The following is a 16,633-nucleotide window of genomic DNA, read 5'->3' on the forward strand; positions in this document are numbered from 1 at the left end:
GATGTTAATCCTGCCAATTCATGAGCTGGGTATGTGTTTCCATTTCCACGTGTCCTCTCTTATTTCTTGGAGCAGAGTTTTATAGTTTTCTTTGTATAGGTCCTTCACATTTTTAGTCAAGTTAATTCCAAGATATTTGAGTTTGTGTGGCACTATTGTGAATGGGGTTGTTTTCTTAACGTCCATTTCTTCCTTATTACTATTGGTGTATAGAAAGGCCATTGATTTTTGTGTGTTAATTTTGTAGCCTGCCACCTTGCTATATGAGTCTATTGTTTCTAGAAGCTTTTTGGTTGAGTCTTTAGGGTTTTCTAAGTAGAGTATCATGTCATCTGCAAACAGTGAGAGCTTGACTTCTTCCTTTCCTATCTTCATTTCCTTGATATCTTTTTCTTGCCTAATCGCTATAGCGAGTACTTTCAGTGCTATGTTGAATAGGAGTGGTGAGAGCGGACAGCCTTGTCTTGTGCCAGAATTTAGAGGGAAGGCTTTTAGTTTTTCTCCGTTGAGGATAATATTTGCCACTGGCTTGTGGTAGATGGCCTTCACTATATTGAGAAAGGTTCCCTCCATTCCCATCTTGCTGAGAGTTTTGATCAAGAATGGGTGTTGGACCTTATCAAATGCTTTCTCTGCATCTATTGATATGATCATGTGGTTTTAATTTTTCTTGTTATTGATGTTGTGTATTATGTTGATAGATATACGGAAGTTAAACCATCCTTGCATTTCTGGGATGAAACCTACTTGACTGTAGTGAATAATCTTCTTAATGAGGCATTGAATCCTATTTGCCAGGATTTTGTTGAGGATCTTTGCATCTGCATTCATCAGCGATATTGGTCTGTAATTTTCTTTTTTTTGTAGCATCTCTGTCTGGTTTAGGTATCAAGGTGATGTTGGCTTCATAAAAGTTATTTGGAAGTGTTTCCGTTTGTTCAATTTCATGAAAGAGTCTTGCCAGGATTGGTAGTAGTTCCTCTTGGAAAGTTTGAAAGAATTCATTAGTGAATCCATCTCGGCCTGGGCTTTTTTTTTTCGGCAGACATTTGATTACCGTTTTAATTTAATCAGTGTTGATGGGGTGTTTAGATGTGCTACATCCTCTTCCTTCAACCATGGAAGATTAAAAGAGTCCAAAAATTTATCCATTTCTTCCAGGTTCTGATTTTTAGTGGCGTAGAGTTTCTCAAAGTAGTTTTTGATTACCCTTTGAATCTATGCCATATCAGTAGTGATCTCTCCTTTTTTATTCCTAATATCAAGTTTCTCGCTCTCTCTTTCTTTGTTAGTTTTGCCAGTGGTCTATCAATCTTTTTTATATTTTCAAAGAACCAACTTCTGCTTTTGTTGATCTTTCGTATTGTTTTTTGGGTTTCCACTTCATTGATTTCTGCTCTCAGCTTTGTTATTTTCTTCTGTCTTCCTATTTTTGGGTCCTTCTGTTGAGCACTTTCTAGTTCTATTAGCTGTGTCATTAAGCTACTCAGGTGAGCCCCTTCTTTCTTCCTGATGTGTGCCTGCAAAGCTATAAATTTTCCTCTCAGTACTGCTTTTGCTGTGTCCCATAAGTTCTGATAGTTTGTGTCTTTATTGTCATTTGTTTCCAGGAACCTTTTGATTTCCTCCTTGATTTCATCTTGGACCCACTGGTTATTGAGTATGAGGCTGTTTGACTTCCAGGTGTTAAAGTTTTTCTTCTGTGTCCCTTTGGAATTCACAAATAATTTCAGAGCCTTGGTCAGTGAAGGTAGCCTGCAAAATTTCTATCCTCTTCATATAATGGAGTTATGTTTTATGTACCAGCATGTAGTCTATCCTGGAGAATGTGCCATGTACATTGGAGAAGAATATGTATCCAGGTTCCTGGGAATGGAGTGTCCTATATATATCCACTAGGCTTCTTTCTACCATTTCTCTCCTCAGGTATAGTATATTCTTGTTGGGTTTCAGTCAGATTGACCTATCCAGTGTTGACAAAGCCTTGTTGATGTCTCCCACAATTATTGTGTTGTTACTGATATTATTTTTCAGATTTGTCAACAATTGTATTAAATATTTTGCTGGCCCCTCATTCGGTGCATATTTGTGTAGGAGAGTTATTTCTTCCTGTTCTACATACTTCTTGATTAATATAAAATGTCCATCTTTGTCCCTTACAACCTTCTGAGTATAAAGTTTGCATTATCTGATATTAGTATGGCCACTCCAGCTTTTTTATGGGTGTTGTTTGCTTGGATAATTTTTCTCCAGCCTTTTATTTTGAGTCTATGTTTGTTCTGACTATTCAGGTGCATTTCTTGTAGGCAGCAGAAGGTTGGATTGAGTTTTTTGATCCATTTAGCCACTCTGTGTCTCTTGACTGGTGCATTTAGTCCATTGACGTTGAGAGAAAGAATTGTCCTAGAATTTAACGCCATCTTTATATCGAAATTTGGTGTGTCTTTTGGTTAGTCTTGTCTTAAATTAGGTCTTTCAGTTTTTCTCTTAACACTGGTTTTGAGTCTGTAAAGTTTCTGAGCTGTTTTTTTGTCTGTGAATCTATGTATTCTTCTGTCAAACCGAAAAGTGAGTTTTGCTGGGTACAGTATTCTAGGTGAAGCATTCATTTCATTCAGTCTTGTCACAATATCCCACCACTGCTTTCTGGCCTTGAGTGTTTTTGGTGACAGGTCTGCTGTAAATCTGAAGGATGCTCGCTTGAACGTAATTTCCCCTTTTGATCTTGCTGTTTTCAGAATTCTGTCTCTATCTGTGGGATTTGTTATTGTGACTATGATGTGTCTTGGTGTATTTTTTCTTGGGTTTCTTTTGATTGGTACTCTTCGAGTATGCAGGATTTGAGCACATATATTCTTTTGCTCTGGAAGTTCCTCTTTAATGATGTTCTTGATCATTGATTCTTCCTGGAAATTTTCTTCCTGAGTCTCTGAGACTCCAATGATTCTTAAGATTTTTCTGTTGAGCTTACCATAGACTTCTATTTTCATCTGTTCCCATTTTTTGACTAATTTTTCCACTGTCTGTTCATTTGCTTTAAGTTTTTTTTCCAATCTCTCCTGCTGTATGGAATTGTTATTTATCTCATCTTCCACAGCACCAAGTCTATTCTCAGCTTCTGATACCCTGTCCCAGAGCTTATGCATTTTGTCATTCACTTTGTTTACTGAGTTTTTCAGGTCTGTTAGTTGACATGTTATTTCAGTTTGGAGTTTTGTGATTTCTGTCTTCATATTTTCTTTGTTCTTATTAGTGTTCTGTTCAACTTGATTCATCTATTATGCTGAGTGAATTAAGTCAGAGAAAGAGAGAAAAATGCAGAATGGTCTCACTCATCTATGGGTTTTAAGAAAAATGAAAGACATTCTTGCAAAAATAATTTTCAGACACAAAAGAGAAAAGAGCTGGAAGTTCCAGCTCACCACAGGAAGCTCAGCACAATGAGTGATGAGTTTAGTTAGAGAAATAACTACATTTTGAACTTTCCTAATAATGAGAATGTAAGAGGGAAATGGAGAGCCTGTTTACAGTCGGGGGTCGGGTGGGGAGGAGGGATATTTGGAACATTGGTAATGGGAATGTTGCACTGGTGATGGGTGGTGTTCTTTACATGACTGAAACCCAAACACAATCATGTATGTTATCAAGGTGTGTAAATATAATATAAAAAAAAAGTAGGTACTGGTTCTCACCCAACCCTCTCTGAATACCTGTTATAAACCACATCATAAAGCACAGTCTGTAGCTGCATTTTCTATGTGGCACAAGTAATACTTTTCCTTGGGCCCAGAATTTGTAACAAGATCAATGTGAATGGATTTTGATAAGTATTGTTTTCAATACTTGGACTAACTTGGACTATGTTCAAACAAGGGAGAGAGAAATCGAATCAGAGTGACAAGACATGCTGATACTGATCCTAGATCATTCGAACATTCTAGAAAACAGGAACCATCTCAGAGCTCAGATGGTCTCTTCTTTGGTAAATAGAACTGAATATGTATTTGCTCAATTCAAATGACAATTTTGTTTGTGAATGGCTCGTTCTCTTTTAAAGTATAGAGAATGTCTCTGTCTTGCAATTTCCATTGGATTTCAGAGAATGTTAGCTGTTTAAATAAGTTAGCAGCATTGTCATAAATCTATTCTCTGAATCTGTTGGCCAATTTATCACCTTTGACTCATCTGACCTAACAAGTGTTTCAGAACCCCTTTGGTCTTGCTTTGCCTTTAAATCTCAGTGCAAGCATTTCCAGTGGTTTCTTGCACCTAGGCTCATTTTAATCACTTTCATTTAGCTCCCAAACTTACTTCATTAATGTACACTGATAATGTTCAGTTCCGTCACATCTTATTAAGAACTAATGAAGCTCTTCTAGACTTAATTTTAGGACTCAGTGGCTGTCGAGATTTCTTGTATCAGCAGGCACTTTTGTTATCACAGCTTTGGTAATTTCTCCTCTCAACAGCCAATTTAAAGATTACCAACTGCCTTATTACTCCCCTCTCCCTTTCAGGGCTTTCTGCCCTGGACACCCCAGAGACTCTGTGATCCTCCTGAGTGATGTTCCCTTATGCCAGAGATCTTTCTCTCCTTATCCCAGGTGCCCCTGTATCCTCATGCTAGGGACCCCTATCTCTTTATTCCAGAGACTCCTGTCTTCTCCTCCGAGGAACCTCTTTCTCTTTACTCTTGGGTAATTCTATTTTCTCCTTCCAGGGAGAGCCTACACAAGACTGCAATGCACACCACTATCAACCCCATTCCTTTCTTCTGTTTCTCTTTTGTTGATGTTTACAATGGCTTTTTGAAGAACATGCTTTATCTTCTTTGGGAAACAGATTCAATACAATGAAAATAATTAAGCACATTTTCCGTGTTTCCAGGCTTTCTGTTCTCTGTCATAACATTGATTTGCTGTCTAATAAAGGGAAGTGATGATGATGATAATAATAGCAGAACTGCAAATAGCACTAGTGTTCACAGCCTGTCTGATAGCATGACGTTTGGAGAAAAATAATAGGGATTTTAATATAAAATTAGTGCATATGAGGTATTAACCAGTCTTTTATATTTTTTCATCTTTCCTTTATTAAGTGCCCACATTAAAAAATATAAGTGTGTAAATGTTTAAGTGTTTTAGGGGTACAGGCACCACACTGAGAGAGATGAAGTGCTCCACCCCTGCCTATAGGACTAGTCTCTTCTACTCTCCATCTTTGGCATCTCAGTTTTGGGGTCACTTTGTTTTCATGGGGCAATTTTTTTTTACTTGCTAGGTTTTCTTATGTACCAATTATAAGAAAAATCACTAACTTTGAAGTACAATATGGATGAAACTATTTATGAAAAAACATGTCCTCTGTAGAGAAAAGGAGACAAAGCATTTTGGTAAACTTTTCTAATTCTAGTGAGTCTTTCTTCAACCTTCCCTTTGATTTTAACTTTTTAATCTTTAGTTGTATTAGAAGTCTACTGTTCTTCAGATTGGAATTCAAAATTTTACTTGATGACAAGTTATGATTCAAATGTTCTTACATGCTTCATGAAAAGGAACTGTATGTTTGTTGCAATAGTAATCAAGAAGGAGGTATTTTTGACATTGCTGTCAAGGTGGGTCACAGACTTATTGAAGTTGCATATTTAACACATGAAAGAATCAACTGTTTTGTATTCTTTCATCTCAGAGTTTGTAAGCTCTGAGTTACTACATATACATAATTGAGATTAAAAAATTCCAAGCATCATGTCTTCTATTAATTTCTTAGTGACATTAATTTCATAACTTTACTTGTAAACTCCTCTTTGTTGCTGTGCCTATGTTCCTGCTGCTAAATTAGTATTATTGAGAAACTTTCCTTATCTCATGGACAGCTTTTTAAGAAGTCTCTGGAAATCTTAAAGGTCTCATAGAAGCAGGTGATGTGAATCCTAATTAAATGCTGGAAAATGAATACTCTTCTTGGATCACATTTTATAAAAGCCTATGGTCACTGACTCAGAGAAGAAGGTGAGCTCTGATTTCTCTAGCTAGTGTGTCAACTTGTCAACTGCTACTCTTGAACATAAAACAGCCCACTTGATGTTCCATCTTTCAAAAAGCACAGTGCTTGTATCTGACTGCAAACTACTTAGATGTGCAGAAACCCACCCCGTTTTCTAGATGTTATTTCATATTCATGATTGACTTTGTGAAATGTGTCTTGAGTTTCCTTAAAAGACATAAGTGTATTTCTCAGCCCATGGACCTGGTAAGGAGACAGGAAGTTTCCTAACTGATGATAGATCAGTAAAAGACAAGTCTGATTGTGTTGTGTCCTGAGAGGACCAGCCAATACCTGAAAATTGAATGTGCTGGGAACCACAAAACCCAGATGAGTCGGGGTGGGAATATTTCATCACATCTTAGCAGCAGGGACCCAAAGATCAGGAAAGGAAGCTTCTGGTATGGATCCCAGACAAGTGATGTATCTTGTAGGGATTATAGCATTAAAAAGTAGATGTAATACTATTTAGATGCAATCATTAACTATGCTCAAAATTTGCGAGAAGAGTGCCTTTCAAGAGGTACTCAGGAGATCCAGGGATCACTCTCAGTGATTCTCCTGGACTGGTGCTTCAATCTGAAGGCCTGGACGTTGACGCTATTTGGGCTCTGCAGTGCCTGGGATTGTCAATCTCTTGTGCTCTGGGGCTGGTGTATCCAATCATGGTTAGCCACATGCAGGGCAAGTGACTGCCTCTTTTACTTCTACCCCAAATGCTGTATTTTTAAGGGTATTAGAAACAGTTGACAGGAGTCATTTGAAAGTAGAAAGAGACTACTTCTAACTTTGGTGTTATTGTGAAGACATCAGAGCAGGGAGAAGACAGAGTTGTCCAGATCCTCCCTGAAAGAGCATCGCAAGTTTCTATTCTGAGCTTTGGCCCAAAATAGCCCTCTTTATGGGGGGGGTGATAGGGTCCCTGGACATGAACATCTGTGCCATGTTTCCTTTTGACATCTCAGGCAGAGTCATGGGTCTTGTTCACACTACTTCAGAGTTTCCAAATTTATTTAGTCTAATTTTTCTTTGTCTAATTTCCCAAGCCACTAAGTCCTAACCCTGCAATTACCTTCTTTAAGCAAATAAACTTAAAACAAGCCCCAGTTACACTGAAAGATACTACCTTACTCCATTTTTCCAGTGCCATATCGACAACTTTGGGAGTTTAGTTTAATTCTCCTTATCCCTCATTCCAAACACCTGTGTTATTCCACAGGTGTATTGAGGTTCAAAATCACTGATCTACCAGGTTGTGTTGGTTATAGCTGCCATCCAGGGGCTGGTGTGTAGGACCAGTGAAACTCCATAGGTATAAAATGGTTGAAAGAGTATAAAATAGTTGGATGGTACAAAATTGCTCTAGTTAATGCTTATTCTTCATAGGTTTTCTGCACTAGCACACCCAAAAATCATTTTATAAAAATTATGCAAATAATTATAAATTTGTAACAGGAAAAAATAGACAACAGCATAAGTTGCAAGAATAGGGAATAAATTATTGTAAATAAATATAATATAATATAATATAATGTAAAATAATGTAATATAAAAATAAAAATAATATTTCCTGTATACATGGAAATAGAACAAGATGTTTGACCAGATTATGTCATCTTCATATTCTAACCAGGGACTATTCAGACAGCCACACAAGCCATAATATTGTACATCACCTAATTCAGTGAGCAAAAATGTCATCATATGGTCTTCCAGAATTCATAGGCATAGTGCAAATCCTGGCTATTTTACAATATTAACTTTTATTTATTTTTATTTTATCCTTTATTTTTTTTACACCCCCCTGTATAACCTTTTTTTCTTATTCTCATTTATTTCCTCTTGGTTATTTCAACTTTATTATCAGAAACTTCTGGTTTGTATTTTTATTTTGTTTTAATTTATTACCATTTTTAAATAGATGTTTAAAATTATTATTGTACATATCTAATAATACTTGTCTTTTTCTTTTTGATTTAACTTTGAAGAATTAATAATAATTAATAAAATAAACATTAGGGTAGATCAGACTTTTTGCATTAATACTTTTATATAAATAATGAGTAAGATTTCTGGATTTTGTGATAGACTTAGCTTCTCAAGGAAGTTCCATAAGTAACATTTTCCAAAATAGCAGCACCAACTTCTCTTCCCACCACCAAACTGTACACAATATTTCCTTTTTTTCTTCACACTCTCCTCAATACTTTCTATTATTGCTACTGAATATAATCCATTATCACAGGGGCAAGGTGATATCTCATTGTGGCAATAATTTGCACATCACTGATATCAGTAATGAACATTATTTTTGATATGCCTATTAGCCACCTGCATTTCCCTTTGGATAGTTGAAAAGTGTTTGATTTAAGATTATTTATTGGCTCTTCTGTCTCCTGAAATTCTCCTGAGAAGGCCAAGAAACACCCAGCAAAAACTCTCTCCTAGAAGCTCCACAGCAGACAGGGGATCCAGAAGAAAGCTCCACTTTGCAGCTGTGTGGTTTTTCTAAGTAATGAACCCCCCATAACACGTAGAAAAAAAATCACACTATGAGAGTGACAATGGGGAAACCACGTAGGCAGACACTATGCACAGAGAATGAAGATAATAGCTCTGATAACCCAAAAAGTACCAACCATTTGATTAATCTCTCAGATAAGAAGTTTAGAATATAAATATGGAGGATCCTCATAGAAATCAAAGAAAGCATAGATCAAGATGAACAGAACACAAAGATAGAAATCAGAAAACTTCAAACTGAAACAACAGGTTTGAAATACTCCGTAGATGAATTGAAAACCCCAGTGGAAAGCCTCTCCAACAGGGTAACAACAGCCGAGGACAGAACCATTGAACTGGAAGATGAGATGCAGAACAAATCCATACACAGAAGAGATTAAAAAAGCAAATGATCAGACAATGGAAAAAGTATTCAAGAAATCTGAACAGATGAAAATAGAAGTCTTTGATAATCTCAACAGAAACAGCATCATAATCAGCAGCTCAGGAATAAGATCCACAGGAAGAATCAACAGTCAAAGACATCATTACAGAGAAACTCCCCGAGCTAAAGACGGCATGCAACCAAATCCTGCATGCACGAAGAGTACCAGCTAAAAGAGACCCAAAGAAAATCACCTCAAGACACATCCTAGTCAATAGAGATAGAGATAGATAGAGATAGAATACTGAAAGCAGAAAGATCAAAAAGGGAAATTACATTCAAAGGAGCATCCTTAAGATTCACAGCAGACATGTCACAAAAAACCCTCAAGGGCAGAAGACAGTGATCAGTGGCCTTCTTATACAGCAATAATGATATAGAAAAAAGAACATTAAGAAAACAACCGATTCATATCAGTGTCACACAAACTCAAATATATTAGAGTCAACTTAACTAAAGAGGTGAAGGACCAATACAAAGAAAACTACAAAACCCTGTTTCATGAAATAATAGAGGACAGAAGAAAATGGAAACACATACCCTGCTCATGGATTGGCAGGGTTAACATAATTAAAATAGCAATACTCCCCAAAACATCATACAGATTTAATGTAACTCCTCTAAAGATATCCATGATATTCTTCAAAGAGGTGGATCAAATTCATTTGGAACAGTAAACACCCACGAATAGCTAAAACAATCCTTGGTAAAAAGAATATGGGAAGCATTACTTTCCCCAAATTTAAATTGTATTACAAAGCAATAGTTATCAAAACAGCATGGTATTGGAATAAAGACAGATCCTCAGATCAGTGGAATAGGCTTGCATAGTCAGAGAATGTTCCCCAGACATACAATCATCTAATATTTGATAAAGGGGCAAATAATCCAAAATGGAGCATGGAAAGCCTATTCAACAAGTGGTATTGGCACAACTAATTAGCCACTCACGAAAAAGCTCAGATCCCCAGCTAACACCAAGTACAAAAGTAAAATCTAAATAAATTAAAGACTTTGATATCAGACCTGAAGCTATAAGGTATATAGAAAAATATGTAAGTAAAACACTCCCTGACATTGAGACTAAAGGCATTGTCAAGGAGAAAACAGTACTCTCCAAAAATGTGGAAGCAGAAATAAACAGATGGGACTATAGTAATTTGAAAGTCTTCTGCACCTCAAAGGAAATAGTGCCTAGGATACAAGAGCCACCCACTGAATGGGAGAAATTATTCACCCAATATCCATCAGGTAAGGAGCTAATATCCAAAATATAGAGGGCACTGACAGAACTTTACAAGAAAAAGCATCTAATCCCATCAAAAAATGGGGAGAAGAAATGAACAGACACCTTGTTAAAGAAGAAATACAAATGGCTAAAAGACACATGAAAAAATGCTCTACATCACTAATCATCAAGGAGATGAAAATCAAAACAACTATGAGGTACCATCTCATGCCACAGAGATTAGCACACATCACAAAGAACGAGAACAAGCATTGCTGGCGGGATGTGGAAAGGAACTCTTATTCACTGCTGGTGGGAATGCTGTCTAGTCCAACCTTTATGGAAAACAATATGAAGATTCCTCCAAAAACTGGAAAATGAGCTCCCATATGGTCTAGCTATATCACTCCTAGCTATATATCCTAGGAACATAAAAAATACAATTTAAAAATCCCTCCCACACACCTATAATCATTTCAGTGCTATTTACAATAGCTTGAAACAACCAAGATGCTCTTCAACAGAGGAATGGCTAAAGAAACTGTGGTACATATACACATATACACAAAGAATATTATGCAGTTGTCAGGAGAGATAAAATCATAAAATTTTCCTATACATGGATGTGCATGGAATATATTTTGCTGAGTGAAATAAGTCAGAGGGAGAGAGATAGACACAGAATAGTCTCACTCATCTATGGGTTTTCAAAAAAGTAAAGACATTATTGTAACTATCCCAGAGACAATAGAGTTAAGGTATGGATGGACTACCTCACAAGATGAAGCTCACCACAAAAAGTGGTGAATGCTGTGAGGAAAATAACTAAACTAACCACTAGCATGGCAATGTTAATGAATGAGAGAAGTAGAATGCCTGTCTTGAATACAGGCAGAGGTGGGGGAGGAGGGTGAGAACAATCATTGTGGGAAGGTTGCACTGGTGAAAAGGATGTTCTGTTTATGACTGAAACCCAACTACTATCATGCTTATAATTATGGTGCTTAAATAAAGATTTTATAAAATAAAATAAGAGTTTGGAAAATAAAAATATAATTTATTGTTAGTAATATCTAACTAGAGCATGTACTGAATGTTTTTTATAAAGTAGGAGAATAAAGAGAATATGAACAGCACTTGACTAGTTCACTTGTCCCATGTTTCTGAGAATGTGTAATCTTATCTTTGCCTGATAACCTGGAGGGGTAGTGGACAGACATATTGGACATTATGGACATAGTGGACATATTAGACATAATTTCCACTATATTGGACATTATGGGGTTACAGATGAACATTGGGCATATTATGAACCATATATGAACATATATTGGACACAAAATGGACATATTATTGGACATATTCGACATTATGTGGTTACAGATGGACATATTGGAGAAGATAGAAATAGCCTTGATAATGACTTTAGAACAGTGAAGTTGATCATCTTTTCAGACCAAAGTGTAATGTAATAAATACATATTAGACTAAGGATTATATTTTACTTGCTTTCCACCTAGAAACCAAATGGAGCTCTTGGGTTTCACTAAGAGATATTTTTACAATAGAGTGAGCACTAGATTTATTGTTCAAATTATGCTTAAATTGACTCTAGTCATTCTTTAAATAATAGAAAAAATTCAACTGTTAATAATGAAAACATTCCAACTATTTGTGGAAATAAAGCTGAACAAAAATGTGAATGAATGGCATTAGTTAATCTCATTGAGGTTGGAGTTTCCATGCATTGTGTTGTATTGAAAATTAGTGATTTACATGAATGGTCTAAACAAGTGCTGGGTTGTTGGTACATGCTTATTTATTATGTTTCAATAACACAGGCAAGTCCGTACTCTTGCTTGTTAGATTGGAGAGATATCCTGAGGTTCATTTAACCCATTTCAGCTCCTGATGTGAAGGCACCACTTGATCAGTCTCTGGTTTCACTTCTCAGGTGAACAATGGCAGGTTGTGAGCATGAAAAATCCCATCTAATATCAGTCATCAAAGACAGACACAGTTATCTGAATGAGAAGTATCCTGGCATCTGGTCTATGGGAAAGAGACAGGAAAATAAATCACAAGACGCATGAACCAAGCTATTAGAAATGGTAGGTAATTATCTAACGAATGTATCAAGTTTGACTTAGATTTTTTAATTTTAAATCTAATGAATGGTGCACATTTCAATGAACATGTATATAATTTTATGGAATGCTTTTCTTAGTAAATGCCTCATTGAAAACGAATGTAGAATTACTCAAAAAGTTCTCAGCAGTGATCCTAAAAGTCATGGATAATCCACTATTATTGTTATGAGTGGAGTTGATTATAAGCTTTCTGTACATGTAGCCAGTGGTGGGAAAAATTCACGTTTACCTACTTGAAAAGACAACACTGATGATGAAGAAGAGATGCTAATCACTGGGAGTTATGAGTGTAATAAGTGTAATAAGTAATAACTGAGGTCAGTTGCATGCAAGTCAGCTTTCTTAAAATACCATTTTCTCTGGTCCAATATCCAAAGCAGTCATTATTTTAGGACAATAAACTATAGTGGGGAGGTTCAGTAGAATATACTGGAACATTATATCTATTATACATTATAGGATGACTTTGTTTTGAAGTTGAGCCAAAATTTTTTGGTGAATTTTAAATTTTTTGGTGGGTTTTCCTAATATTTAGCATGTTTATTCTTCTATACTCAGGAAGGTACATGGTCATATTTCCAGGCAATTTTAATGTCATTTAAGAAGTTATGGTGGACAACCTTATTCTTTTCTGTAAAGGTCTATTTTCTCTTTTAAAACAACAGGAAATAAAATAATGAGGCTATGTCACAGTCATTCTTTTTAGAGTTTCTTGTCTTTCCTCAATATACTTATTCTAAATTTATAAAATAGATTGGGCAATCCAAATCAAGAAGAAAACTTGGAAAAGGATTGAAGGTTTTTTTTCATGCTCATCTAGGAAAATATGGTGGAAATATTAATGAGTTAGAAGAAATTTTTCCTATATTGTTATTTATTAGTTACCTTAGATGAGGACGTTTGAGTCTAGTTCCCTTAGGATAGATATGGAACCATAAATTACTATTGATCACTATTGACACTATAGGAGGGTTTTAGCATAAAAATACACATAATACAGTCATCATGTTAAAAATAGAATTCTGAATAAAATAATTTACATATATATCCTTGACTTACTAAAGAGCAAAATCATTAGCAAAATAATAGCAAGAATAATTAGCAATGTATATATGCATTATTATTTTTTTTTGGTTTTGGGGTCACACCTAGCAGCACTCAGAGATTTGAACCATCATTCTTCTGCATGCAAGGCAAATGTCTTACCTCCATGCTATCTCTCCGGTTTCAATGTATGTATTTTATTAGATATTTTGGCTGGCTTTTTTTGGAGGTACATAATGAGGGTAATTCCTTTTTTAATATATAAAATCTTTATTTAAGAATCATGATTACAAGTATGACTGTAGTTGAGTTTCAGTCATCAACAGAACACCCCCTTCACCAGTGCAACACTTCCACCACCAATGAGCCCTCTCCATTCTTCCCAATTCTTGCCTGTATTTGAGACAGGCATTCTATTTCTCTCACTCATTAAGATTGTCATGATAGTTGTTAGTGTAGTTATTTCCCTAACTGCACCACTATTCTTTGTGGTGACATTCATTAATGGGCCTCATCTTCTGGCCCTCATCTCTATTGTCTCTGGGTATTATTACAATAATGTCCTTAATTTTTCTTAAAACCCATAGATAAGTGAGACTATTTGGTGTCTATCTCTCTCTCTCTGACTTATTACACTCAGCATAATAGATTACATTTATAACCAATGTATATGAAAATTTACTGATTTCATCTCTCCTGATGGCTGCAAAATATTCCATTGTGTATATGTACCACAGTTTCTTAAGCCATTTGTCTGTTGAAGGGCATCTTGGTTATTTCCAGAGTAAGACTATTGTAAATAGCCCTGAAATGAATAGAGGTGTGAGGGAGGGATTTTTTAATTGTATTTTTGTGTTCCTAGGGTATATCCCTAGGAGTGGTATAGCTGAATCATATGGGAGATCAATTTCCAGTTATTTGAAAAATCTCCATATTGTTTTCCATAAAGGGTGGACAAGACAGCATTCCCACCAGCAGTGAATGAGAGTTCCTTTCTCTTCACATTCCTACCAGCAATGATTGCTCTTGTTCTTTGTGATTTGTGCCAGTCTCTGTGGCATTAAATGATACCTCATATTTGTTTTAATTTGCATCTCTCTGATGATTAGTGATGTGGAACATTTTTTCATGTGTCTTTGGCCATTTATATTTCTTCTTTGACAAAGTGTTCATTTCTTCTCCCCATTTTTTGATGGGGTTAGATGTTTTATCTTGTTAAGTTCTGTCAGTACCTTGTATATTTTTGATATTAGCCCCTTGTCTGAACAGGTATTGGGTGAATAGTTTCTTCCATTCAGTGGGTGGCTTTTGTATCCTAGGCACTATTTCCTTTGATGTGCAGAAGTTTCTCAGCTTAATATATTTCCATCTATTTATCTCTGCTTCCACTTGTTTGGAGACTGCTTTTTCCTCTTAAAGATGTCTTTAATTTTAATATCATGGAGTGCTTTACCTATGTTTTGTTATATATAAGTTATGGTTTCAGGCCTGATATTAAGGTCTTTAATCCATTTGGATTTGGGCATGGTGTTAGATGGGGGTCTGAGTTCGCTTTTTGTAAATGGCTAACCAGTTGTGCTAACAACACTTGTTGAAGAAGCTTTCCTTGCTCTATTTTGTATTTCTTGCCCTTTTATCAAAGAATAGTTGATTGTATGTCTGGGGAAAATTCTCTGAATACTCAATTCTATTCCACTGATCTGAGGATCTGTCTTTATTCCAATACCATGCTGTTTTAATAACTATTGCTTAGTAATATAATTTAAAATTGGGGAAAATAATGCCTCCCATATTCCTTTTCTCAAGGATTGATTTAGCTATTCAAGGGTGTTTATTGTTCCAAATGAATTTCAGGAGTGTTTGATCTACCTGTTTGAAGAATGTCATGGGTATCTTTAAAGGGGTTACATTAAATCTGTACACTTCTTTGGGGGGTATTGCCATTTTAATGATATTAATTCTGCCAATCCATGAGCAGGGTATGTCTCTCCATTTTCCTGTGTCCTCTATTATTTCATGAAGCAGGGTTTTGTAGTTTTCTTTGTATAGGTCCTTCAGCTTTTTAAGTTGACTCGAAGATATTTGAGTATGTGTGGCACTAGTGTAAATGGGGTTGTTCTTATGATGTTCTTTTCTTCTCTATCATTATTAGTGTATAAGAAGGCAACTGACTTCTGCATATTAATTTTGTAGCCTACCACTTTGCTATATGAATATATTGTTTCTTGAAGCTTTTTGGCAGAGTTTTTAGGGTTTTCTAAATATAGAATCATGTCATCTGCCATCAGTGAGAGCTTGACTTCTTCCTTTTCTATCTGGATGCCCTTGATATTTTTTTCTTTTCTAATCGCTATATCAAGGACTTTCAGTACTATCTTGAATAAGAGTGGTGAGAAAGGGTAGCCTTATCTTGTACCAGATTTTAGAGGAAAAGCTTTTAGTTTTTCTCTATTGAGGATATTTGCCTTTGGCTTGTGGTAGATGGCCTTAACTATATTGAGAAAAGATCCTTTCATTCCCATCTTGATGAAGGTTTTTTTAAATCAAGAATGGGGTTTGGATCTTATCGAATGCTTTCTCTGCATCTATTGATATAATCATAATTTTTAATTTTTTGTTCATATGGTGTATTATGCTCATTGATTTATGGGTGTTAAACCATCATTGCATTCCTGGAATGAAACCTATTGAATCAAGGTGAATGACCTTCTTGATGAAGCATTGGATCCTATTTCCCAGTATTTTGTTGAGGATCTTTGCATCTTTGTTCATCAAAGATATTGGTCTGTAATTTTCATTTTTGGCAGTATCTTTGTCTGGCTTTGGTATTAAGGTGGTGGTAGCTTCATAAAAACTATTTGGAAGTAAGTGTTCCTATTCCTTCAATTTTATGAAAGAGCCTAAATAGGAATGAGTAGTTCCTCTTGAAAGGTTTGAAAGAATTCATTAGTGAACCCATCTGGACCTGGGAGTTTGTTTTGAGGAAGACTTTTGATTACCATGTAAATGTCTTCTCTAGTGATGGGGCTGTTCAAATATGCAACCTCATTATTTACCTGTGGGAGGTTATAAGGGTCCAATAATTTGTTCATTTCTGCCAGATTCTCATGTTTTGTGGCATAGAGCTCCTCAAAGTAGTCTCTGATTACCCTTTGATTCCCTGCAATATCTGTAGTAATTTTCTCTGTAATGATATCCTTGACTGCTGATTCTTTCTGA

This window comes from Suncus etruscus, chromosome 10 (genome assembly GCF_024139225.1).
Source record: "Suncus etruscus isolate mSunEtr1 chromosome 10, mSunEtr1.pri.cur, whole genome shotgun sequence".
Classification (NCBI taxonomy): Eukaryota; Metazoa; Chordata; class Mammalia; order Eulipotyphla; family Soricidae; genus Suncus; species Suncus etruscus.